At 53.0% G+C, this 26,157-nt stretch overlaps 1 protein-coding gene across 1 annotated transcript in view; it reads left to right on the forward strand.

The window, feature by feature from the left end:
- Positions 1-314: 314 nt before the first annotated feature.
- Positions 315-26,157, forward strand: part of MYH9 (myosin heavy chain 9) — a 93,812-nt gene continuing 67,969 nt past the window's right edge. The window contains exon 1 of the mRNA XM_081250343.1: positions 315-520. The gene's annotated coding sequence lies outside the window, so the exon portion shown is untranslated. The remainder of the gene's footprint in view (positions 521-26,157) is intronic.

A 26,157-nucleotide genomic window follows, 5' to 3' on the forward strand; every position in this document is an offset into this window, starting at 1 on the left:
ATTGGACTCGCTCTGTGTCAATCCTCCTCCTGGAACCTGGCTGTTTGTTGGGCCCGCCCTAGGGGGCGGGGCTCCCGCCTAGGAAGCGCGGGGGAAGGTGGAGAGGGTGGAGGTGGGGGCGAATGGGGAGAATGAATTCCCACCCCTCTGGCCCCATAGGCTCCGCCCGCTGCCTTCCCACAGGTCAAGATGTCTGTCCATCATGACCAGAAGCGGGCTGGAGTGGGTGAGACAACTCGGGAGGCGGATTCGGCCCGCCAGGCTCCGCCCCGCAGCCGGCGCCCCGCTCGGAATGGGCCCGCGCGGAGAGGGCGGGGCGGGAAGGAGGCGAGGAGCCGAGCAGGGTGCGGTGAGGCGAGCATATCACCGCGGTTCCCGAGCAGGGCACCGAAGGCTGAGCGAGGCTGACCTGCTGCAGTTCCCCCCTCAGGCGCTCGCCCCATCCCGTAGTCGCCCGAGCGCTCGAGAAAGACCTCTTGGGAGAAGCAGCGCTTGTTCCCCGGGACAGATCCAGGTTCAGGTGAGCGAGCCCCACCGGCGGGTCCCGCCCCAAGCAGGCGGGCGGCTACGGGACGCGCGGCGTCTGAGGCAAGCGGGACGACGTGTGGTTCTTGGCCTCCGCGCGGCCGGCGACCGGCGCGGGCGGGCGCGAACGCTGAGGGGCCGGTCCGGGGCACCGCATCCTTCGCTCCGGGAGGGTCTCCGGGACCTCTGCGCGGACGCTCGGGGAAGGCGCCGATGGAAGCGAGGCCTTGGGGAGCAGAGGAAGGCTTCGGGGCCGAGCGCTCCCCGGAAACCCTTCGTTCCCCCCGCCCCCTCCCGCTGGCGCACTCCGCCAGCCGGGCACCCGGGAGCCTCGACCTCCCCCTGCTGTCGGGGCACGCGCCCCGCCCTCGCCTCGCCCAGTGCCCAAGTTGGGCAAACTTTTTAACCCCTTCTGGGGAGCCTCTGTCCCTTGGACCCAGCCGCACGGGTGAGGGTAAGGTGGGAGGCTCGGGGCGGGGGCTCCTTTTGAAGTTGCCGGGCGTTTTCGAAACGGCGGTAACGGGTAGGCGGGGACCGTTTGGCAGCTGTCAGGGCGTCCTCCTGAGTCAGAATCGGACAGTCCTGCTGCAGACATTGCGCTCTGCTGTTTCACCCCTCCGCTCCAGACTTCCTCATTCGGCCGGCTGCGATCGTCTGGGCGAAGGAGGGGAACCGGGAGAGGTGCGGGTGGGTGCATGGGAAGGGGTACCCGGCGGAGACCGCGGCTCGAGGCAGGAAAGACTCCCCTCCTCCCCCACAGATCCTCATCCGTTGACTTTTGACTTCTGCTCCCCGGGAGAGGAAGGTCCGCACCAATGTCCGCGGGCCCGGCGCGCACCTGATTCCAGCGCACCTGTGGGCCGCCCCAGCAGGGCGGGGGCGGGGAGAGCTGGGCCCTGCTCCTCCAGGATCCGGCCTGGGCTATTGCATCGTTCCCGTTTGGGCCAGATCCGGGGTTTTCTACTTACCTCCCACCCCCACCCCGCCCCATTTGTCCCTGTGCAGGGTCCTCACCCCATGCTATCCTGGGGCCACGCCGAGGGCGGGACTGAATCCCCCCATCGCATGCCTCCCGAGAACCCCGGTGTCTCAAACAGGCCGAGTACCCTCCTGGACCAGGTTGCCGGCTGTTTTGAGGAGGGGGCAGGGCGAGCGTCGGGGCTGCTGTCTGCGGCCCCACCCAGCCGGTGTGGGGAGAAGGTTCCCGGGAAGTCCCAGGTCCTGGGGACCGGCGGTTCTCTCCGCTGGGCACTTGAGAGGCCCAGTCGCTTCTCGGTTCAGTGCACCCTTTCCTGGGTTTAACAGGATTGCAAAGTAACTGTTGAGTAACTGTCGAAGGGGAAGAGGCTTAGCGCCTTCCTGCAGCACTGTGGCCATTTCTGACTATCTAAGCCTGTAACCTCACCGAGTGCTTTATTCCCTTTTTGGTAAGGAGGGAGGCTGCCTTAAGGCCTATTTAGACAGTCACTTGATTAATATTAGTCAATTTATGTACAAGGCTGCTAGGGGTGGGGGAGGGTACACAGATGTGTAATTGAGCAAATATTTAACTGGCTTCTCTGTGCCAGGGACTCTGCCAGGTGGTAGGGGTGTGAGGTTGAGCAAGACCTGGCCCCTGCCCTGGGGCATCTAGGGGAGAGCTGAAACAAATCTGCAGATGACTCTAATGTGAGGCGAAGATGACAGAGACCACAGAAGGGTGCTGTGAGTCATGGGGATTGGGAGAAAGGAGCCAGCCTATCTGCGGGGGAACCCAGAGGCCTCTGCCCAGGGGCAGTTGACAGTCCTTAAGGGGAAATAGTGGCCCAGTGACTGAAATACAAAAGCAGCCTGTAATGAGTGTCCCAAGCAGGCCGCAGACAAAGGACTCGAGGAATTCTGACAGGGGGCCACTACTGTCTGGGATGAGGAGGGAAGCTGCCCCCAGGAAGGAGGACGTTGCAGGTTTGGCAAACCGAGGCAAGCATTCAGTGTCGGGAAAGTGAGGACTCATTTAGTGGATAATTGAGGGGTAATTAAAAACATCAAGAGATTGCTCCATGTAATTTGAGAGCCGCTGTGCCCCCAGATGGCTGCAGGGTGACACTGAAAAGCTCTACTCTTCACATTCAGCAAGTCCCGGCAGTGCCCGTGGGCAGAACCAGGTGCTGGGATTGGCAGGCTCTGTTTGGGGAAGGGCAATCCAAGAGGTGCATCTGTGGGGCTCCTAGTCTGAAGGGCACATGAGGGTAGAGGAGAGAGAGGGGCAGGGCTTTTTGGGTTTTATTTTTTATTTTTAAACTTTTTAACCTAAGGGGTTGGAGATGGGACAACCTCCCTCTTACAGGATGAAGGACGCATGTTAATCACAGCCTGCCTCTTGCCCATTTTTGCTCCAGAAAAAAACAAAACAAGGATCTGTTACGGCTTTTTAAAGGGAGAAAAGCACACTCAAAAAATGCTGCATTGTTGTGTTGCCTGGTGGAGGGTATTGCTAGAAGCCAGGCTAGCTGTGCTTTCTTCACTTCCTCTTCCAGCTAATCCTTCCATAAAGTACTTAAGACAGCCCTTACCAGCTTGACATCTTTATTTCAAAAGGAGAGGAGGGCTTGGCTGTTGTTTTCCTTTGAGCCTGGCCCTACCCTTCTCTTGGAGGGGGAGAAAGAGAAACCCAAGGCAAAGGGGAAAAAGAAAAAAAAAATCCGTGCCTTGACAGCTTCCTCCCAAGCATCATGTTCCAAAAATATTTAGAATAACAAAATCTGTGTGTCTTCTTAATTAAACAAACGTCCTAATTTGCTGAGCATAAAACAGCATCTCTGCCCGCAGGGGCAGGAAGTGCATTTTCCCTTTGTGCAGCCTCAGAGAGTCACTGCCTCTCGGCTTTAACCCTTGGTGTGCTGAGCCCCTGGGCTTAAGCCCTCTGGTGACAATGGCATGGAACCCTGGCTGCCCCCTGGGAAGCAGTGAGCCTGTGACTTAATGGAATCCCGTCCTTTAGAGCTGGGAAGAGTGGGGTCGTGAGCTTTGGTACTAGACAGAGTTCAGCTCCCGACCCTGCCACTTATATGACTGTAGGCAAGTCATGTCACCTCCCTGAGCCTCAGTGTCCTCATCTGTAATATGGGAATCATGGCACTTATCCTGCAGGGTTAGATGTAAGAACTAAAAGAAATAAAGTATATAAAGGGCCTGATATATAGTGACTATGTACGTTTTTAACTTAACTCCTGGGTTGTCAGGTGAGGAAACGGGAGGCGGGGTAGATGGATTTCCCGGCTCTTAGCGCAGTGCTCTTTGTACTTCTAAAAATGGTGCGCTTGTGTGTGTGCAGTGCTCATTGACCACAAAGCCCGAGTGGTAAAAACACAGGTGCTTCCGGGTCCCATCTGCTGATGCTTTTGGATGCTCTTGGTGATGCGCTTGTGCTCACTAGCCTTGTTGCAGGGCCCTGGCCCAGGCAGAAGGTACACAAACTCACTGTGATTTTAGTTCTCAAACACGGTTTCCGTGATCTAGGAGAGAGCCAAGGGGTGACATGGAAAGAGCACTGGACTTAGTGTCTGGAGGCCTGGCTTCCGGCTCTGGCTCTGGTTGGGGGAACTTTTGATTTTGGCAGAAGGTGCCATATCGCTCCATAAAGGCATCATACCAGTTTATGTGTCCACCAGTTATACCTGAGAGGGCTTGGGAAACTGAAACACGCACTTTAATTTCTCCAAGATTAATTTTAATTTCTCCAAGATGCCCCAGTTTCTTAGGCCCTCTCATGCCCTGTTGGTGGGAGTCTAAGTTGTAACAACTCTCTTTTTAGGAGGTAGTTTGGCAATATCTGTGAAAGCATTATCTTTCTGACTGATTTCTAGGAACTCACCTGGCAGATAAACGTGCAAAAGGAAATGTCCGAGGATATTCGTTGCAGCATCGTCATAGAAAAAGACAGGAAACAAGCCAACTGTCCATTAAGAGGGTCAGATAAATCATGGCACAGCTGTACAGTGGGAATCCTTGAAGCCCTTAAAAAAATGAGGCTGACCTATAGGTACCGATAGGCCATACTCTTTAAGATATATTGTAAGTGGATAAAACTAGAAGCAAAGTAGGATACATGTTGCTCCCTTTTGGGTGAAACAGGGTATGTCGCCTGGGCTCTATTCACGGAAAGCTACAGAAACCCGGGTAATAGTGGTTGTCTCTAGATAGGGCCCAGGAAGCTGAAGTCCGGGGTGAGCATTACTTTTTTCACTAAATGCCTTTTCACATGCGTTACCCTTAAATAGTCAAAAATTCAAAATTTTCTTAGTTTTATTATCTATACAAATAAGTGGTTGGCTGGCCAGTCTTAGAGGTCTCCCCTTTAAAATACATTTTGCTCAGGATCCCAGATTGCACACTGAGTGCCTATTGTATGCAGGGAAGGAGGAAGAGTCTTAAAAATGGGCTGAATTGCTCTGTGGTTGGAACATTTTCGGGCCTGTTTTCTTCTCCATGATGTCATATTATCACCAGAGTAACCCCTTTAAACAAATGTCTACTCTGATCCACTCCCTCGTGTTCTGGAAAATGGTAGATGATTGCTTTTTCTCTGCAGTATGAGAAAAGGAAGCCTGCAAGATGTGTCTGGAAAGTATTTCAGGATGCCCCTTTGCCAGCTTTCCCACAATCCCCCTGGCTCCAAACGGTCCTCTTGTCCTTGCCTGGGGAGACCAACCTGACCAGAAGACCAGACCTTTATTCTCTTGGGTCCTCCTCATTTGGAAACTTGGGGTCATTGCACCCCACCCCGTCTCTGGTTGTCCCTCACACATCTGGCCTGTGGTTTTTATGTATTAATAACATTGGAAAAGCCCAAATTCTTGAGAAAATGTGATCAGAGGGGTGTTTTGAATTGGACGGCCCCGATCCCCCTCTCAAGGAGGACTGCCTTAGTCTTGCATGATGTGGGCCCCGGAGAAGATGTAGGCTCTGCTCACCACCGCGTTGGTGCTTTCAGCCGGTGGAAGACCCCTTCAGGGTCTCGGGCAGGGCTGTGTCCCTCCCAGGCAGCCTGTAGGCCTCCTGGAAAGATGGTGTGAGTCACACATGAGTACCCAAAATGAACCTGCGTCTAAAATGGGCCTGCCACCCCATGGGCGGGCGGTTTGAAGTCTGGATGCCAACCTGTATCTGCCCCCTCTGCCTGCACCTGCCCCTCAGGCTTTGAGGGCACCAGATATTTGGGGAGCTGCCCCCTTGCGTCTGATGCGGGTCTCTTTAAAAAGTAACTGAGGGGGCCTCCCTGGTGGCGCAGTGGTTGAGAGTCCGCCTGCCGATGCAGGGGATACGGGTTCGTGCCCCGGTCTGGGAGGATCCCATATGCCGCGGAGCGGCTGGGCCCGTGAGCCATGGCCGCTGGGCCTGCGCATCCGGAGCCTGTGCTCCGCAACGGGAGAGGCCACAAGAGTGAGAGGCCCGCATACCGCAAAAAGAAAAAAAATAAAAATAAATAAAAATAAAAAATAAAAAAAAAAAAGTAACTGAGGCAGGCAGGCAGGCAGGCTGCTGTTGGAATTTCTCAGGCCCCCATTCTGCTGACTGGTTTCTCCAGCCTGAGGTGATTCAGCACCCAGGATGGGACACAGCACACCCTGGCCTGAGCAGGTGGGCCCAGAGAAGGCTCCTGGCCGACCTTTGGCTGAGGGCGAGGCCGTGTAGGGAGTTTCTCCTCAGCCTGACTCTCAGGTTCTCACAGTGGTGCCCTCAGCAGCTGTCTTCATCTCTAGCCTGGTGGGGAAGCCTCCTGCTGTGGCTGGAGGGAACCTTGCAGGGCCTTCTGGAAGTTGCCACTGAAGGGTATGGCTTCCTGCCTGGGCAGGTTGGGCTGTGGCCTGCAGGGAAGTTGAAGGTGCAACTGACCCTCCCCCCGCCTGCAGGTCACTTCCTTGGGGCCTCTCAGAGTTCCTTGGTCCTTATGGTCCTTACCGTGTTGCCCAGAGGACCAGGAGTCCTCCAGGGGAGGTCCCTCTCTCCCTCTCTCACCTCCGTGGACGTTATTTTGGGAACTTCCATCTCAGGTTTTCTTTTCCTTTCATTTAACTCTAATCCTGAATGATGCCCCTCTTAAAAGGAAAATCAACAGCGACAGGACAGTCCTCCCTACTGAATTTGCTTAGGATTATAGAATGTCTGAGCTAGAAGGGGTCTTGGGGATAGTGTAATTTTTGCCGCCTCCCCCCGCAATTAGAGGAGTGAGTCGTCCAAGCTCATTCTGTGAGTTGGTAGAAGAAAGCTCTGGCCCCTGGTTTCCCTCAACCCCAGTGCCTTTCTCTCAAAATCATGTGGCCTCGCTTAAAAGTGTTTTTGAGCTGTTATCATGCCTTTCCTCAACTTTATGCACTGTTTAGCCCAGCAACACGTACTTAGCTCCTTTAATCTTCCCTCAAGAGTCTGTTTTTCCACACCCTTAATCTTTTTCTTTTTCGGGGTTGGGGGGGAGGGGCCCAAGGGTTAAGAAATGGGGTGGGAAGTGTTTCGGGTTTCTCTGAACTTCTTCCAGTTGGACAGTTCCACTTGGACTGGAAGTTCCTGTAGCTCAAAAATCAATATTTCACATGGGGCAGCGCCAGGCAGCGAGCGGGTGGGCCACTCAGAGAGCCACACTAGCTTTCCACGGTCCTTCAGCCAGTCCTGGTTTCTAGTAATTTTAAGTCACTTAACGTCTTGGGTGATCGCTGTGTTGTATCTTTGATACAAAACCCATGTAGAGGGAACCAAACCAGGGCTTTGGGATCTGGTGGAGCTAAGACCAGACCCTTGCCTTTCCTCCCACTGTTAGGCTGGAGCCTCAGTTTCCTCATCAGCCACATGGAGATGTCGCTTTTGTAGGCTTGTTGTAATTTACATATAAATATATGCCAAGTGGGCCAGTTCTTGTCCTCCTCCTCTTCCTCCCTTTTGCAGGTCGTCACCAACATCCTCTCCTCTGTCCTCCGGTGTTTAGAGATGTATGTTCAGGTTTTAAAGATTTTGAATTTGTGCAACAAGCCCGTCCCTTGATAGCAAGGTGCGGTGAGATGACTGAGGAACCTGCGAAAAGATTCCCTGGGCTTGGAGGCTGAGGTTTTCCAGGCCTGCAGCCTTTGCATTCTTCTCCCCAGACCATACAGTTCAACTGGTGACTGATCTGAGTCGGTTTAAGCATTTTAAAAAAGCAATTATAAAGCTGCCAGGGCACCTTTTTTTCGAGTTGTCTATGTTCAAAAGCTGCCACATTTCCTGTGTTTTGCATTAAGTCACAGGGCTGGAGAAGGCAGCTTCCTGTCTGATAAACATAAAGACGAGGCATTTGGAACCATTTGGGTGACTTAATCTAACTGGGCTGGAATGGAAGAGAAGGTTTTAGACCCCGCTGAAGTGAGAGGTCAGAGGCGGGGTCTTTTTTCATCTCTCCATCCCCAGTTTCTCGCCAGTGCCGGGCATAAACTTGACCTCTCGTCCTTGTTGCACGAGTGGAGTTCAGGTCTCACTGGTACCTGTGCCCGTAAGCCTGGGGACGCGGAGGCCCAGGCAGCCAAAGCTCTAGATTGCCAGTTAGTGATCTCTCCATTTCATAAAAAGCGGATGCTCGGTACTTGTCTGGAAATCTCTGGGGTAAGACAGTTGGTGGCAGGGAGCTATTTTAAAGTTTTTGTCTATTTTTTGATATTGAAGAGCCAACTGTTGGGTATTGATCCCAAATTTCTTGGCCAAGTCAGTCATCAAAGATGCCTTGGGCTCCTGCTGTGTGGCCTGCCCTGTGCTGGGCCTGCTGGGGCTTCAGTGGGGACAAAGGCAGAGAGCCCATCCCTGGCCTCAGGAGCCTTACCCTTTATTAGGGAGTTGGGACACTGGGACAGAGACTTGGGACATGAGGCAGCCCGTGCCACCCTGAGTGAGCAGGGATTTCTGGGCATCTCAAGCCAGCTTCCTGGAGGCTAGGATCACCTGGGAGGAGGAGGGAAGATGAGGAAGGTGGGCAAGGAAGGAAGGAAGAGGCTCTGGTGGAGGGACACTGGCCTGGTAATCAGGATATCTAGGTTGAAGTCCCAGCTCTGCCCGTAATAGTAATAACAATAAGAGTTAAATTTTACTGACCACTTGCTAGGTGCCAGGTGCTGTGCTAGTGCTTTTACATGAATTCTCTCATTTAATTCATTCCCAGGAGGTAGGAAGTTAATCCCCATTTTACAGATGAGGAGACTGAGGAGGGATTCAGACTCAGGCGCTCTGACCCCTGTGTGTCCTTACAGATGCCCTTCTCTCCTGGACTTGCCTGTGCTCACTTGGCAGTGAGGGGTTGGGCTGGTCCCTGAGTCCTCCTTCCTCGCCAGTGGCCGAGAATTAATGAAAAGAGTAGAGCTTTGGGCCGGGGCAGAATGGGGCTCCTCATCCCTAGTGCGGTTGGCTGTTTGGAGCGAGGTTACCAGTTCAATAGTGTTGCCTTGGCTACTGACTTCACCTTTAACCTCAACCGACCATTTTTCAAATGTGTGTGTGTTTTGTCCTAAGGGAGGGCAGCGTAAATCCCGGCTGCCGTGCCTGCCTGCTGCTGGCGGGGCCCTGGCTGGTCCTCAGTGGGAGCCAGAGGGCCCGCCACCATCTCCACAGTGGGCTCTTCTTGACATCAGCCCACTTGCAGACTTGCATTCCTTCCTGCTTCATTTGTCCATCTGTCTATTATCATTCAGTAACCACTCCTCAGAGCTTTACAGTATATGCTGGGTGCTTGCCTGGGTGCTGGGAATAAGGAGGGGAAGGAATCAGGGGCCCTTGTTTCCAGGAGCTGTTGGTGTCCCACCAGAGTGCTGGGGGCCCAGGGGGATCTGAGAAGGCTTCCTGGAGGAGGCAGCATCTGAGCTGATTGCAAGGTAGGGACGTGGCACAGCACGTCCAGGGAACAGGGCTGGGACCTTGTTCATTCACTCAGACTTCGGTGGAGCTTTGTAAGGGTGATGCAGGTGGCCAAGGCCCTCTGAGTCACCCTGGGCTAGTAAAAGATTTCTTCTCCTCCTTAGTGGCTCCAGGACCTGGCCCCATCTCAAAGCCCCTTAAGCAGCCCAAATGGCCCATTAAGGTCTGCTTCCCTGTGCCATTTCCTGGGAACTGTGGCGGTATGGGATTCCACTCCCAGGCCCTTAACCTCTGGGTGGCTGCTGGGACTTCTGCCTGTGCTCTCTGGTTATGTGGTCAGCAAGCACACTGTTCCCAGCTGAAGGATTTGGGATGAGATTTTTCATGGAGTGTTGAGAAAGACAATTGTTCCTGGAATAGGTTCCCTGTTTTTAAAAAATTAATTTATTTTTGGCTGCGTTGGGTCTTCACTGCTGTGTGCGGGCTTTCTCTAGTTGCGGCGAGTGGGGCTACTCTTCGTTGCAGTGCGCGGGCTTCTCATTCTTGTGGCTTCTCTTGTTGCAGAGCACAGGCTCTAGGCGCGCGGGCTTCAGTAGTTGTGGCTCGCGGGCTCCAGAGCGCAGGCTCAGTGGTCGTGGCGCACGGGCTTAGTTGCTCCGCGGCATGTGGGATCTTCCCGGACCAGGGCTCGAACTTGTGTCCCCTGCATGGGCAGGCGGATTCTTAACTACTGCGCCACCAGGGAAGCCCCTAGTTTCCCTTTTTAAAGTAAAAGAAAAGCGGGGAGGGGAGGTTTGTTTATAGCACAAACAATATAATAACAAACCTGGCAAGAAGCAAATTTGCCCTTCATTCCATCCACTGTTTGCATTTTTCTGGGTTTCCTGTCCATATACTTGCATATTTTACAAAATTAAAGCTAAAATTAAATATTAAATTAGATACCGTCGTGTGTTCTGACTACTCATTGCTGTAATATAAAGTTTCCTATGTTGCAGCAGTTTCCACAGTTATTATTTTAATGGCTATGTTATGGTCCACGGTGGGAAAGAACCATTATTGACTTTGCCAGAAAGTTCCATGGGTTTTATTGAGTCTTTTGGAAATTCATTCATGCAGCAAATACAGAAACTGCTGGGTGGTTAGGATGTAGATGAATGAGACATCCCAGATCCTGCCCTCAGGGGACTCACAGTCTATACCGAGGGAAGAATCACTTCACTTGGGTGTCGTGGGTTGTGATGGTGGTGAGCCCTGGAGAAAGTGGCAGCTTAGACGCCCTGGTAGAGTTGATGGAAAACAGGTAAAACCACTTTGTCATCAGTGGTGAGAAAGCGCAGGAACATGGACCTGGGAGATCTTTTTGGGCTCACTGGAGGAAGATCTTTATGCCCTCCCTCCCCGAGTGGTTGGTTCATGCAGGTCTGGACCAGAAAATGCCCGGGGTCGGGTGGCGGTGGGCGGTAGTGAGGGACAGCGACTCCGAGGGACCATGTCAGTGGGGAGGTGGGGGGTCCTGGCCCTCCTGAGGGAGGCCCCTTGGTGGCCACGGTGGGAGGCGGCCAAGGGTGGGGACAGCAGGGGTGTGCGGTGGGGACGTCGGAGAACCGTCCAAAGCCAGGCAGGCCCCTTGGGCTGTGCTGTGGCTCCTGCCTCTGGGGAAGGAACCAACTGTAGCAACAAGTTGCAACAGTGTCGTTTTGTTGTAAAGAGGAAGTTGCAGAATCCTAGTGGCTGCTTTTGAGCAGACAGATCTTTACAACAGTAAAGGAGTTTTGGGGGGCGGGGCAGGGCTGGGTGTGAGGGGAGAAGGCAGGTGGTCAAGGGCCTAGAAACTGGGCTACAGTGTCTTTGCTCTGGTGTTTTCCTTCATTCCAGATTAATGGCTTCCTTGCCAAGGCTTCTTCCCTCTTTCCAGCTGCCCACTGCCCCTGTCCCCCAGCCCCAGCTTCTGGCTCAAGGGAGCCTGGCCTGAATGCTGCAGTCTTCCTAGAGCGCAGGAGAGAAGCCAGCCCCATCCCCGTACCCGCGCACCGAGGGAGTGAGAGGGAATGAGAGGGCCAGGGCGGGACGTGGTCACTGGGACACCGCCGTGGTTCTGTCTGTTTCAGGTTTTGCCGACCTCATCGGGTCCCCTCTCCAGGCTGCAGCGGCGGTTTGGATCAGTACCAGGTCCGCAGGGTTGAGGTTTGAGTAGGAGAACTCTGTCGTGGTCCTCAGTGTGCTCCCCCCCTCCATCAAATACACACTCAAAAAACCAAAAACAAACCCTAAACCTCACCTAACCTTACTTTTTACATATTGACTTTAAAATAGTAATGAGAATAAACCATTAACTGGGGATTTCAGCACTTAGTAGATTAATGTTCCCTGGTGGTCAAGGTGAGGTCCAGTGTGTATCTTTTTTAAATCTCCTGTCACCTTATTTACACTACTGTTTGGCGGTGATTATAGACTAGAGGTTATCTTTGAATTTATACTATTTAAAATTATTTACCAACTTTTATATTGGAGGAGGAGAGGTGGGGCCGGAATAGAGAATTAGATAAAGCAGAAGGAGGAGGCAGCGGGGCGTGGGGAAGGGAGTGGGCGACTCTAGAAGTGGCAGCTGGGTTTAAATCCCATTTTCACTCAGTTTATTTATTCATTAAATATGTATCAAATGCTGGCTGTGTGCTAGAGACTGTTTCAGTGCTGGGGATACATGACTGGATAAAAGTAACCAAAGTCTGCGGTTGACATTCCAGTGGGGAGAAGCAGACAGCAGCCAGCCAAACAGGCTCACCGTGGCAGGTCAGGGTGGTGGTCATGCTGTAGAGAATGATGGTCAGGTGAGGGCATGTACAGAGCAGCACAGATGGGACTGCTTAAACAACAGAAATTTATTTCTCACAGTTCTGGAGGCTGGAAGTCCAAGATCACAGTGTCTGCAGGGTTGGTTTCTGCTGAGGTCTCTCTCCTTGGCTTGCAGGTGGCCACCCTCTTGCAGCCTCTTCTCTCAGTCTTCCCTCTTTGCACACATCCCTGCTGTGTCCCTGTGTCCAACACCCCTCCTCTTACTAGGACACCAGTCAGATTGGATTAGGGCCCACCCTCATGGTCTCATTTTCACCTAAATACCTCTTTAAAGACCCTCTCTCCAAATACAATCACATTCTGAGGTTCTGGGGGTGAAGGCTGCAGTATGTGAATTTGGGGGGCAGAGTGCAGACCATAAGAGGGGAGAGGGGAGTGGGTATGTGTCAGTGTCAGAGGAGGCCTCTCTAACCCAGAGACACTCTATCGGTCCCTCTAGGACTTCTCTCTACTTCACCAGTTGTTCCTTTAACTGCTTCGAGCCCCAGTTTGCTCACCTGTAAAATCTGGTTAATAAAACCCACCTCTTGGTGTCCTTTGGGCAGCTAAAGTGTGGAAGTCACTCCGTGCACTGTCTGGTTCATGGGGGACCCCCAGTAAATGTGTCCCCATACCCTCTCCTGCCCCCCGCCTGCCCTTGGTTCACAGAGCGCCTTTTCCTTCTGTCTTCTTTCATCCTCTCTGCTCCTGAGTTCCACTCGTGGACCTCAAAGTGCCGCAGTAACCAGGCCCCCAGAGTGGACCAGGGATGGACAGTTCTTAGGTCGCTCTGCCTTCCTCACAGGGGTGATGGCATCCCCCGCCCATTCTTGTGGAGCAAGTGTTCTTGGAGATGACTTGTCCCCTCTGAGGAGCCATAAACACTGCTTTTACGTGAGCAAGAGGAAACGCTTGCGGAAAACTCGTGCAGGACTAGAAAATCCCAGTTGCTGGCCGAAGTGTTGGGTGGCTGCCTGCCAGGGAGAGCTTCCCTTGCTCTGTCAGCACCTACGCCCCCCCACTGGTTTCTGTCTTAGCCCTTCTCGACCCTACTTGCTGGTGTCCCTGCCCTATTAGAGGAGTTGCCACTGGAACCCTTGCACTGTATGTGGCCCACTGTGAGCACTTAATACATGCTTCAGAGAGGGGTGAATATATTCATCCCGGAGCGTGAGACAAACAGACCTGGTTCAGCATCAGCGCTGTCACTTAGCTCTGTGGGACCTTGGGTAGATGGCTTTATTTCTTTGGGGTCTGAGGTTTAACCACTGTGCCATGGTTCTGTCTGGTACTTGTGTAAATAGGCAGGGGACTTGGAGTCAGACCCTCTGTCCTAATTCGGATTCTCCCCTGTGCCAGCTCTTGGACCTTGGAGGAGTCATGCATCGTTTCTGTGCATGTGTTTCCTTGTCTGTGGAACGGGGAAAATAACTACCATGAGCATTTTGGTGCTCAATAAAGTTTAGCTTTATTGTTCATTTGTTTTATTTACATACAGTTTCTCCAGCGTAGTGCCAGGCTGTCTATTATAAATATATCTATTTTATCCATTTTTAACAAACCGATCTTCATGTACTTTTTCTATCACTGTGAAGTTTGAAGTCACACTCAGTTTACTGCTGTTGAAGTCTCCCAATCCCACGAGGGTGGCGGTATCGATGTTCCCATTTTAGAGCTGGGAAAATTGAGGCTCAAAGAGCCTAAGTGCCTCACCCCAGGTAGCACGGGAGAGGTCTCAGGTCCTCTCCCCGCTCCTCTAATTTTCAGGCCAGTGATTTTCCATATCTGCTTCCATTGCCTCTCCTGCCCTCTCATCCCACTTAACCCTTTAAGTGGATAGTGTCTGTGAAGCTGGGGGCTTGTAGACTTTCACGCTTTTGTACACAACCTTAATGCACTGGTTGTTGGCCCGGTGCCTCCCTGGCTTATGGTGTCAGGTGTGAAATACAGCCTTCCCTGCTCCACTGGAGACACACATCCGTGGGCGGCAGGTGCGGGTGGGCGGCCAGGTGTGTGAGATGGGCTCAGCTTGGCTCCTGCAGGGAATCTTAGCTGTTCCCCCTCAGCCTTCCAGCACTGCTCCTGCCTCCTAGCTGCCTCCTGGCCGCCTCCTAGCCCACCAGCCTGCCTTCTGCCCAGAGCTGGGCCCGCTGCCCCCCAACCATCTCCTGCGCCTGCCAGGGTGTGGAGGAAGTGGCTGTGTTGCACCGAGCGCTCATGAAAAATGCCTCATCACGGGATTAATCACGGGCCGCCGAGCCCGGTGGAATTCCCAAGGCCCCGTCCTCACTGTGGCTTCTCACCTCCCTCCAAACCTACCTGGAGCTGGTTCTGCCCACTTGCTGGCTGGCACTTGAAACCTCACATCAGGGAGGAAGGAACAGACAGTGGCCTCCAAGGCCGAGACTGAAGATGCAGCACGGCAACGTCCCTCCCAGCCTCTTACCAGCCAGGTGCCCTGGAGCCCGGTTGTCCTCAAATTGCGGACACGCTGGGGACACTGGGCCGAGGGCTCTTCCGGGTTGCAAACCCCCGTGTGCAGATCTTCACAGTCTACACACCTAGGGCAGACCAGTGCGACAGAGGCTGAAAAAGGATGGCTCTCTTCCCCTTTAAGACAAGTCTCAGGCTTTAGTTATCCTTAGGTTGAAATAGCCAAGCCCCCTTCCCCTTGTGGCTTTCAGACAAGAATCTGAAGAATGTGATACTCCACTGAGGACCTGAGCATGATCAGGGGCTGGGGCAGGATTCTAGGCCCTTCAGGGGACTTTAGCCTGCCGCCTTTGTGCTCCTGGACCTGGACATTCCAAACTGGTTGTGGTCGGGAGTGTGAACCACAGGCCTGTTAAATTCTTGCCTCCTCAGTGGGATCCGCAGTGGACAGCTGGGAGGGGCGGGGAGGGAAACCTCCCCCTTCTGACAAGCTCATCTTAGAGAAATCGGATTAAAGGAGTTTGCAGGTGAAATTTGCCTGATGCGAGGGGGGCTTGCGTCGGCCGCTTGGGTGCTGGGTGGCAGGGAAGGTTGTGGGCCGTCCCCTTCCTGACCCATTGCTGACGGCCGGTCACCAGGTCTTCTCACCAGCCTTACCTACTGCTCTGTGCCTTTGCTGCCTCTCTGCATGTTCAGAGCCTGCTGGGTAGGCGCAGACCCCACGGTACAGGCAACAGCAGCTACTACTTGCGCCCTGGAGCAAGTCACCGAAGCACCCTGGGCTTTGGTTTCCTCATCTGCAAAGCAGGACACTAACAGAACCTACCTCTGCGTTGTCGTGTGCAGTAGTGAGGTCTCACGTGAGAAGCACCCAGAACTAAGTGTCAGCATGGTCCTGTACTATGGGCTTTGTGATTCCTGTACAGATGAAGAAAAGGAGGTGCAGAATGGTTAAATTATGTTCCCAGGACTTTCCTCATGGTGCAGTGGTTAAGAATCCACCTGCCAAAGCAGGGGACAGGGGTTCGAGCCCTGGTCCGGGAAGATCCCACATGCCACGGAGCAACTAAGCCCGTGTGCCACAACTACAGAGCCTGCGCTCTAGAGCCTGCAAACCACAACTACTGAGCCCACGTGCCACAATTACTGAAGCCCACGCGCCTAGAGCCTGTGACCTGCAACAAGAGAAGCCACCGCATGAGAAGCCCGCGCACCACAACGAAGAGTAACCTCTGCTCACCGCAACTAGAGAAAGCCTGCGTGCAGCAACGAAGACCCAACATAGCCAAAAAATAAATTAAAAAAAAAAATTATGTTCCCAGAATCCTCAGCCAGTGAACGGAGACTCCAGTGCCCACATCCAGGTTGGCCGGATGTGTCCCATCCTGCGCTGATCCCACAGCCTCTGTGGGGTGTGTGTGCACACGTCTGCGTGTGCACGTCTGTGTGTGGGGGAGGGGAGGCTCCGCCCAGGGCAGGCTGGTGTGGCCGCATCTGGCCGCTCCCTAAGGCAGGGGCCACCACCGCTTCTCTCACGCAGCTTCAGCCTTGGCCCCTCTGGGACCAGCCTGTGGCCCGGGCAAAGGAATGATTCTCAGCGGGTGGTTAAATAAGCAGCGGCCAGGTTTCTGGTGACAGATGTAGTGAGGTCATCCCTGCGTCCAGGCTCCCTGCTCAAGGACAGCTGGGCTGGCCAACCTTTCAGACACGGGTGCTACCACACTATGCTCTAGGAGCTGTCATTTAATTTTTTTGTAAAGTGTGAAATAAGTGGGTTTTATCTTCACCCCGTGTGTGGCTCGTATTTGGGTCATTTTCTCCCGGGAGGGTGAAGGCTCTGGGATGCTGCTTGTCTAGCCTGGCTTCTCTGGAGAGCTTGGCTCTGCTCGCCCTCCAGCCTGTGTGCCCAGGCCTGGCTCCGTGCTGGCTCAGTGGTGAACAGGCCCAAGGGATGGAAACGAAAGAGAGACAGTTTGCCGTCCAGCTTTGGATTTTTTGTTTCTGCTGTCCAGAGTGATCAGAGCAGCCCAGGGGACGTGGCCTCCTGCTCTCACCATCCCAGGTCCTCTGCTTCCCATGCAAACTCTCACTATTGGGCCATCCCGACCGCAGCCCTGCTCCCTTGGACCCATTTTGTGAGATCCTCTGGATGCTTAACCCTCTGGAGGATGATGAAGGAAGAAAACCCTCTGAAGTCAGTTCACGTTGCCTTGGTGGAGAAGGAGGCCACTCCAGTGCCCCTTTGCCTTTGAGCTGGTAACCAGGGGGCTCCTAAAAGTCCGTGGACTGTACTTGAGGGTCTCTGTGACCCCCTAAGGTGGTACACAGAGGGTTCACAGCCTCTAACCAATTCTCAAAGGGGTCTTTGATGGCTGGAAGTGTTAAAAACCACTGATCTAGAGAAATGGGGACTTTGGGTTTCCTGTTTATAGAGAGTGTGTGTGTGTGTGTGTGTGTGTGTGTGTCTGTGTATAAACAGACGTGCAGAGGCATATCTGTTTATACACAGACACACACAGACACACACACACAGGCTATATCAGGCAGGAGGGTCTGCTCATTATAGGGTTAGGTGACATTGTCCCAAGGATATAAATGTGTGGAGAGCACCCTTCCTGGGGTGGTGGGCTTTTCCTCTCCCATCTCATCTGTATTAAGCCTTTAATATAGCACTTCTGGGCATCTCTTCAGTGTGGGGCTAGGCCTGGAGCTTTGAGTGGTGATGTTTTGATAGTAGTGGATTTGATCTGTTTTTACTCTGCATACAGAAGAAACTGGGCTTTCTTTCTGTCCTTGTGATTTTCCACCTGGGCTCCAGGTCCTCAAAAGATGTTTCCTAAGCCCCCAGATCCAGACAGGTCACTTCACCTCCCTGAGCATCGGTCTCCCTCTTTTTTAAGGGGGACGGTGGGGAGCAGGGAATGGGGCAGGGGCCGTAGGATACCTGCCATGGCTTTACTGAGGGTGTCGGGATCAAATGATGGGAGCAGCGGGGGACGAACAGTCCAGCCCATGTCAGGTGACTGGGCTGCTACAGCTGCCATCTTACGTGCTGGAGGTTTGACACCGCCTCCCACCGCTGCGCCCCCCCCCCCACCCCCGCCCCAGCCTTGCTTTGGCTTTGGACTTAACTTTCGCTTGTGAACTTCACTCTGTGTGATCTTGGGCAAGTCGCTGGCCTAGTCTGAGACTCACATACCCAGTGAAGGCTGAGGTCCGATGGGTGTTTCTCAGGCTGTCAGTTGAGACTCACTGGTGGGTTGTGAGATTACTGGTGGCAACCAGTAGTTTTAGGAATTAAATAGACTCGAGTGGAAAATATCAGAGTGCATAGTGTGCACATATCATTTTGCGAAGCTTCTGTTTGACACATTTGCGTATTTGCCATAAAAAACTTTTAAATCATTTTTTCCTACTTCGACTTGAGAGTTTTAAAAAAGTGTTGGCGCCCCCAGGATGAGATGCTTCTTGCGGGGGGCTGGGTGGGGTGGGGTCTTTCAGCCCTGACTTGTGTGGTTCCTGCCGACAGGTCTGAGCCGAGCTGGGTCTCCTCCACCACTGCAGCTGAGCCTGTAAATGGAGCTCCCTGCAGGATCAAACTCTTTAACTGAAGTTCTTCACAAAATTCTGGGAAGTGAGCTGCATTCCTGGGGTGGAATAAATCATGCTGAGTGAGGCTAGGCAGGATGTGACTTCAAACCCCTCGAAGTGGGCTTTGTGAAGGCGGCATTTGTGACTGACTCATTATGAGCTAGCTCAGCGGTGACACAAACTCCTTGAGAGAAGAGGCAAGACCGTCCGGGAGGGGCACCGGCGGGCCCGGGGCGCCACCAAGCACCGCTGCTCCCTTAGCTCATTTTGGTTCCCACAATAGTCCTGTGAGTTGAGCCGTGCTCTGACCGCATTGCAGAGATGGGGCTGTCAGCTTTCCGCTGGGGGCTGCACAGCTCCACGCCCTCCTGTCCTCCCAGCTGTCCCGGGCAGTGGTGGTGGGGGCAGCTGGTAGTATCTCCAGTTGATGCATGGAGAAACCGAGGCCTAGGGGCCCAGTCAACCTGGCCCAGTTTGTTCTGTTAGTAAAGTGACGGGTCTGCAATCCCCCAGCTAGTCTTGTCTGTCTCCTGAGTCTGATTCTTTCTAAGACGCCTTCCGTAAAGGTCATGAATAAGTTATCACCATTTGGAAGGTCTCTCTCCTCTCAGGGCCGACTTAAAAGACTGCCTGATCAATTCAGGAAGATGTTGTTGACCTCTAGCCAGTCGTGTGTCAGTTAGAAACAAAACGGAGATTAGTGTACATCAGATTTAGCTGGAAGGGTGGTGGAGAAGAATGAGGACGCTGATATGATCCTGAATGGCCACAGAGAAGGCTCAGCCCATTCGGGGCCTTTACTGCCTTGTCTACTAAAGAGAATCACTGAGGTTTGGAAAATAAGATGCAGGGTTACTGGGTTTATCCTCAGGCACTTTAAGAATGGGTGGCAGAGAATCGGTTGAGCTTGGCCCTTGAAGTTGGGACCTTTTGGGAGACTGGAACCTTCCCCATTTCTGAAGTTCATTAGGGATTACTCAGCACCTACGCAGGTCTGTCATCAGGGACCTCGTGGTGACTGGGATCCATCGTGGCCCTAGAGCTCTCAGCCCAGCAGAATGGGATCAGGATGGCTATTGGTGGAAGCGGCTACGATATTCAGGGATTTTGTTTTTTCTGTCATTTGAATATCGCTCAGAATAACAAGCTGCCAGAGACCTGGTGGGTCCTGGATGGAGTGGTCTTCAAACTTGTCTTTCGTTTCTGACCTCAAGTTGGGCTTCTCAGCCATCCTGATGTGGACTCAGGAAACCAGCGTGCTGCACTTTCCCATTGAGACTGCGGCCGTATAATTAAATCTTCTCAGTATGGTTATTTTTCTGTGTTGGGTTTCAGCAAACTGTGCTTGCATGCATGCTTGGGGAAAGAAAAACCGTCCTATCAGCAGAACCAAAGGGAAGGAATAACTTGACTGCAGGAATCTGAAGGTTTGTGTCGCCCCTGTGTGAGTGTGGGAAGCTCTTGAGGATTCAGGAGATGCTATCTGCGGGAGGACAGGGTGGTGTGTCCGTGCACAGTTCCTGATGAGAAGTCAGCCAAGCTATTTTGTCAACCTTGTCAAACCCGGGGGTGCATCTGGGAGGATAATAGGCACCTTGCTCTTTGGGGGGGACCCCACCACCACGTCTGAAACGACTTGCTTCTCTGCAATTTCTCCTGGGCAGCCGAGTGGAAGGAAGCTCATTACCGAGTAGGTGAGGCACATGTGTGATCTCACTACACAAATATTGAACCAGTTAAAAGCAAAGTCAACATCCAGTGCAGACAACTTACCCGCAGATCTACTGGCAGCTGGTCGCCCAGCTTCTTACCATTGAGTGAGAGCTGCACTGCTGATGTGCCTGTCCCCTCCTTTGACACCAGGCAGGAGGGGTTAGGAGGGAATGGTTATTCTGCTGGACAGCCAGGTTCCAGAAGACACAATGTGAGCTGTAAACCCAAGCATTCTGAATAGTCGAGTTCACGTCCACAGGCACCGACTGACTGAGGACCCTCTCTCTCTGAACCCTGGGCTCAGTCAGCACCTGAAGGAGTTCCAGGGACGATGGGGACAGGCAGAGAGGTTCTGGTGGTTCTGGTATAAGGCAGACCGTGCTGGAGCAGGCCTGGGGAGAGGAGAGAGAAAGAGGAATAATATACCGGGTGTTAGGAAAGGCTGCCTGGGTGAGTGGAGAATTGTGATGAAGCGAAGACTGTCTTCTGGGGAGTTGTATGTTTTATTTGTTTGTTTTATAAATTTATTTATTTATTTATTTTTGGCAGTGTTGGATCTTCGTTGCTATGCACGGGCTTTCTCTAGTTGCGGCGAGCGGGGCCTACTCTTCGTTGTGGTGCGCGGGCTTCTCATTGCGGTGGCTTCCCTTGTTGCGGAGCTCTAGGTGCACGGGCTCTAGGCGCGTGGGCTTCAGTAGTTGTGGCACGCGGGCTCAGGAGTTGTGGCTCACGGGCTCTAGAGCGCAGGCTGAGTCATTGTGGCCCACGGGCTTAGTTGCTCCGTGGCATGTGGGATCTTCCCGGACCAGGGATCGAACCCATGTCCCCTGCATTGGTAGGTGGAGTCTTAACCACTGCGCCACCAGGGAAGTCTGGGAGTCGTGTTTGAATGAGAGTGTCTGGCAAGGGACAGGAGAGATGGGGCTGGTAAGGTAGTTGGAGGCACTGGTTGCGGGAATTGGTTGGGCTCTAAAGGCCATAGAGATCTTTCTCTTTAGGTGGGAAAGGTCGTCATTCTGAATGGTGGATTTCTTAAATAGCAGAGCTGTTTTCAAGCTCTGCTTCCTGCCCTGATTAGTTGCTTGATTCATTCATTAAAAATGTACCTTGTGGCCCTGAGGACAGGATGGTATCTTAGTGGAGGAGACTCAGTCAGGCACTTTGGTCTCTGACACATGATGCAGGAGACATATGCCCAAGACACTTTGGTAACACTGGCCAAAGAGTTCCTGGGATGCTGGGTCACTTCTCACTTAGGAGGAAGTGACCGCAGTGGGCATGGACTGCCAGGGTTCTCCTTGCCTGGGTTCTCCCTGAGCTGGGCTGTTCGGAGTGGTAGCTCAGAGAGTGAAGTCTGCCTCCATTTGCCCCCCCTCGTGTGGCATGTGATCTCTTTCTCCCCAGCCTTGTCAAGGAACTCTTTCTCCTCTCAGGTTGGAAGCCCCCTCCTGGCTGGTCCATGGTACTTTCCAGCTGCTGACTTCTCTTGTTTGCCCTCTTAAACTGAGGTCAGGGTGGGTGGTCTCTAAAATACAAATCCAGTGATGTCACCCTCCCCCACCTCCCCTTGTCCCTAGAATAAAGTCCACATTCCTCAACATGGCTGATAAGATACTGGGTGAGCAGCTGTGCACCCCCCCTCCTCCACCCCCAGTCTCCAGTTACTCCCTCCCACGCCCCCGCTGCCCCCGCCCCCTAGTCCTCACCCCCTGCCCCTCCCCCTATGCTTCACTAGGAGGAGGAAATCTGCATACTCAAGTCTGGTGTCACTTTTGATGGCCTGGGTTCCTTGGGTTCAGGCCCTGTATCTCGGCGTTCCCTGGGGAACTCAGGAGTCCTGGGAAGCCCCTCCAGATGGCCTCTGAGGAGGGAAGGGCGAAGGGGCTGGGATCTGGGGTTCTGGTGCTAAATTCCTCTCTGGCCTGTCTCTGGTCTGGTTTTCTTATCTGCTAAGCATCGATACAGGCTTGGGTTGGAATACTGCTAATGGAAACAAGTCCCAGCTTCTTCTGTAAGCAAACAACATTCCTGAGGTGGGGAGGGGAGGGGCCCATCCGCCATTCTCCCATTCCTCAGCAGCTTCTGGGCTCTGGGCAGCTGGGGGGCCCCTCCCCCCTTCATAGCCTGGGGAGAGTGAGCACCTCGGGGTGGGGGGGCTGCTGTGAGGTTGGCCCTGGGTGGCTGAGTGGCTGAACAGCCCCTGTGTTTATGCACGAAGGCTTCTGTGTCCATTATCGTGTTTGAGCCTGACAGCAGCTGCCCAGCAAGGGTCACCCAACTGGTCAGTGCCAGGCCAGACTCAACCCCACCTCCTCTGCCACAGGCCTCCTGCACACATCCCACCAGACCAGCATTTCCCAGGCCAGCATCAAGAAATATTTTACTGAAGGATATTCCTGGGCGTTAAGCCTGAGTGGGCAAAATGAAGTGGGTTTCCTTACTGTAGGCTTCTCAGAACCTTTTGTGTGCATTGCGGCTCAGCAGGAGGGCTACGGGATGCAGCATTTGCAACCTTCCTTGGCCAGAAAACCCTCTCCCCTCGTGCAAATCACTTAGGAGGCTAAGGTGGCTAAGAGTCACCGGATTGCACCACCTTGTTCTCTGTGGAGTAGCGTAACCTGGAGAAAGAGTCACCAAGCTTCTGGAAGCTTTTTTCGTAAGTCCCAGGTATGATTCCAGGAAGGATTAGGATTAATCAGGTCAGGAGGACAAGACAGAGGAGTTGGGAGGCAGTTCCTAGTAAATGTCAGATTCTTTGCTGGGAAGTTGAGTTACAACTCCTCCAATGGTTGGCGGTCCATACTTTTTTCTCTTTCTAAAGCTAGGAAATTGAGGTGTTTCCAGCTTGAAGATCACAGGAGTCATGAGCTGGGGATCAAACTCAGGGCCACCCGACTCCAAATTCGTGCCCATTCCATTCCTTTCCATCGTGGTGCATTACAAACATTTTATCTTGGGATCTGCAGAGTCGGTGCCCCACGAGGCAGTGGCTTCTCCAAGTCCTGTCTCTTTGCTCTGAATTGATACCAGGGAATGTGCCTGTGGCACTTGCTCAGCAGATGCAGACCAAGGACAGGAGAGGCAGGAAGTGTGGCCCAGGGCTTTTCCTGGCTCCCAATGAGGGCGGAGGCCACGCCACCCCAGCTGAGGTCCTGTCTGCTATGTCTGGTGGTAGATGGTAGGCACCTCCATCTTGGTTAATCAGGGAGTGCTCGATGGTTCCAGAAAACTGAGATGGTTTATTCAACCTTATGCAGAGCTTCTTGGGGTCCAGTAAGTTAGCTTTAGTACTGTTTCTCTTTGCGGGTTGAAAGCCCCAATATGCTTTCTTTCCCTTTTTGTTTGGGGGATATAAAACTTAGTCCACAAATGGTTCAGGTTTTGTAGCAAAGAAGACAGAAAAGGTGGCTGCGACCCTGATGTGTGCTTTCAGCTCTGCTCTCCCTGTCACTTCAGCTCTTGTACTCTCTGGCCTCTTTAGTGCTTCGAAATCCTTCCCCGTTACTCCTCCTGCCTCCTCTTCGTCTTGCTCCTTATTCATTCATTCAGGAAACTTTAACTGAGCACCTGCTCCAAGTCAGGCGTTGCACTAGACGTTTGAAGATGAATGAGAGCCGGTCCCTGTCCTCAGATAAAACTGCACATCGTGACTATCCAGCTGCTGGATTACGGCAGTGGATACAGGACAGAGCCCAGAGGGGAGGGACGTGAGGGAAGTCTTTTCACAGCAATCAGAGGACTGAGCATGGAGCTATTTGAGAGAGGGTTCCTGGTGCAGCAGAGTGGGATGTGAAGGAATTGTTTACGAGGAGCTGGGAAAGGCTTAGGCAGCACCACAAAGGGAGGGCAGGGGGAGAGGGAGGGCTAGGAGCACAGAGGAGATCAATGGGTAGGGTCACAAAGGGCCTACTTACCGTGCAGAGATGATTTTATTTTATTTTGGGGAAGTCGCAGAGCCCTTGAACTGTTTTGGTTGGGCTAGGAATATCAATAAAATAGAAAGTAGCAGGCCTAGAAATGGAGCTGCTGAGTCATCCTGAAGGCAGTGAGGAGGCTGGATTTGAAGGAGGTGGAAGATGCAGGGGAAGAAGAGCCAGCCCGGAGCAGCTGTAACAGCCCAGAAAGGACTGGAGGCAGGCCTGGTATGGAAGGGGTGCTGGCCATGAGGTTGGTGGAGGGCTTGCTAATCCACCGGGGAGGAATTTACAGTGACTGTCTTGGGTGACCAGAAGGACAGTGTCTTAGCCGGAGATGGAGACCTAGAAGAGAGTGCAGGTTTGGGGAGAGGAGGGTGGGGGGAGTTCAGGTGTGATGATGCTTGTGGGTCCACCAGGTGGAGACGTCCCTCTGGTAGGTGGGAAACATTCACCTGGGTATCATCCCTGGAACTAATCCTTTTTCTTTTTTCTTTTTATCTTTTTAAAAAAAATTTTTGGCCATGCCGCTCGGCTTGTAGGACCTTAGTTCCCCGACCGGGGATGGAACCCGTGCCCTCGGCAATGAGAATGCAGAGTCCTAACTACTGAACTGCCAGGGAATTCCCTCCCTGGGACTAATTCTGATTTGCCAAAACCATCCAGTAAATAGCTTTTGATGGATTTCCCAGGACTATGGGGTGAGCTGGCCCAGCCATGAATGCGCTCCCCACTGCCCTGCCCGCAATGTGGCTGCTTTCTGTCTTCCGTTAATCAGGGCCTCTTTTGGGTTTTTTTTAAATTAATGAATTTATTTATTTTGGTCTTTGCTGCTGCGCGCGGGCTTTCGCTAGTTGTAGCAAGTGGGGGCTACTCTTCGTTGCGGTGCACGGGCCTCACATTGCGCTGGCTTCTCTTGTTGTGGAGCACGGGCTCTAGCTGTGCAGGCTTCAGTAGTTGCAGCACGTGGGCTCAGTAGTTGTGGCCCACGGGCTTAGTTGCTCCTCGGCATGTGGGATCTTCCCGGACCAGGGATCAAACCCATGTCCCCTGCATTGACAGGCGGATTCTTAACCACTACGCCACCAGGGAAGCCCCTCACCTGGGCCTCTTGATGCTGGCGAATCACTGCCTGAGCTGCCGTGTTGGAGGCTCTGAGGGAGCTTCATGTCCTGTCTGGGGAAGTCCATCAGCCTCCTTTGCCTGATTTATTCTTTTTAACTGGGCATTTAGGAATCTTTTAAGTACAGTCCAGTAGTGGTCATATCCCTTAAAATACAGTGTATTACAAGGGACAGTCCTTCCTGGGTGACAGCACCATCCCTGATGGTCATTGTTTGGGTCCTGGGAATGACTTTGCTCGAGGACTTCTGCTTGAAGGAGAGTTGGCTTGTGCCCTTGAGAGTTGGGTCCCTGATGCAACATTTGTTCATACTAATCCCTTAAATCAGTGGTTCTCAACTGGGTGCAGCTTCCCCCCACTCCCCACCTTTGGCAATGTCTGGAGACAATTTTGGTTGTCAAAACCGGGGACCAAGTGCCTCTGTCATCCAGTGGATAGAGGTCAGAGATGCTGCTAAACATCTTCCAATGCACAGGACAGGCCCCACAGCAAACAATTATCTGGCCCCCAATGTTCATAGTGCTGAGGCTGAGAAACCTTGCCTTAACTGATCACATAATTTCATAGTTTATGAAAAACTATACCTTCTCCCTTGGCCTGGAATACTTTTTGTTTTTTGCGGTACACGGGCCTCTCACCGTTGTGGCCTCTCCCGTTGCGGAGCACAGGCTCCGGACGTGCAGGCTCAGCGGCCATGGCTCACGGGCCCAGCCACTCTGCGGCGTGTGGGATCTTCCCGGACCGAGGCACGAACCCGTGTCCCCTGCATCGGCAGGCGGACTCTCAACCACTGCGCCACCAGGGAAGCCCCTGGAATACTTTTTGGTCATCTTCCTCCTCCCCGATCAGTATCCTACCCATCTTCTGGGACCCAGCTTAAATGTCATCTCCTCCATGAAACTCTCCCTTGAGTTTCCAAGTTTTCCACTGAATCACCCCTTTCTCTGTTCCTACAAGCAAGTTGCTTGTTCCTCTGTTTTCCTTCAGGGAGTCTTGATCCATGGTTGGTGGAATCTGCGGATTTGAAGGGCCAGCAGTACTTCTTCTTCATCCATACAGCCAACCTATCTGTTGGGCCCCCACCATATTTGGCACTGGGTGCAGCTGTGAAAGGGAGAGGAAACCAAGGAGCTTGCTTTCTGTCCACTCTGTGCTCTCTATAAAGTCCCGAATTGG

The sequence above is a fragment of the Mesoplodon bidens genome (assembly GCF_964165515.1).
Source record: "Mesoplodon bidens genome assembly, chromosome: 11".
Lineage (NCBI taxonomy): Eukaryota > Metazoa > Chordata > Mammalia > Artiodactyla > Ziphiidae > Mesoplodon > Mesoplodon bidens.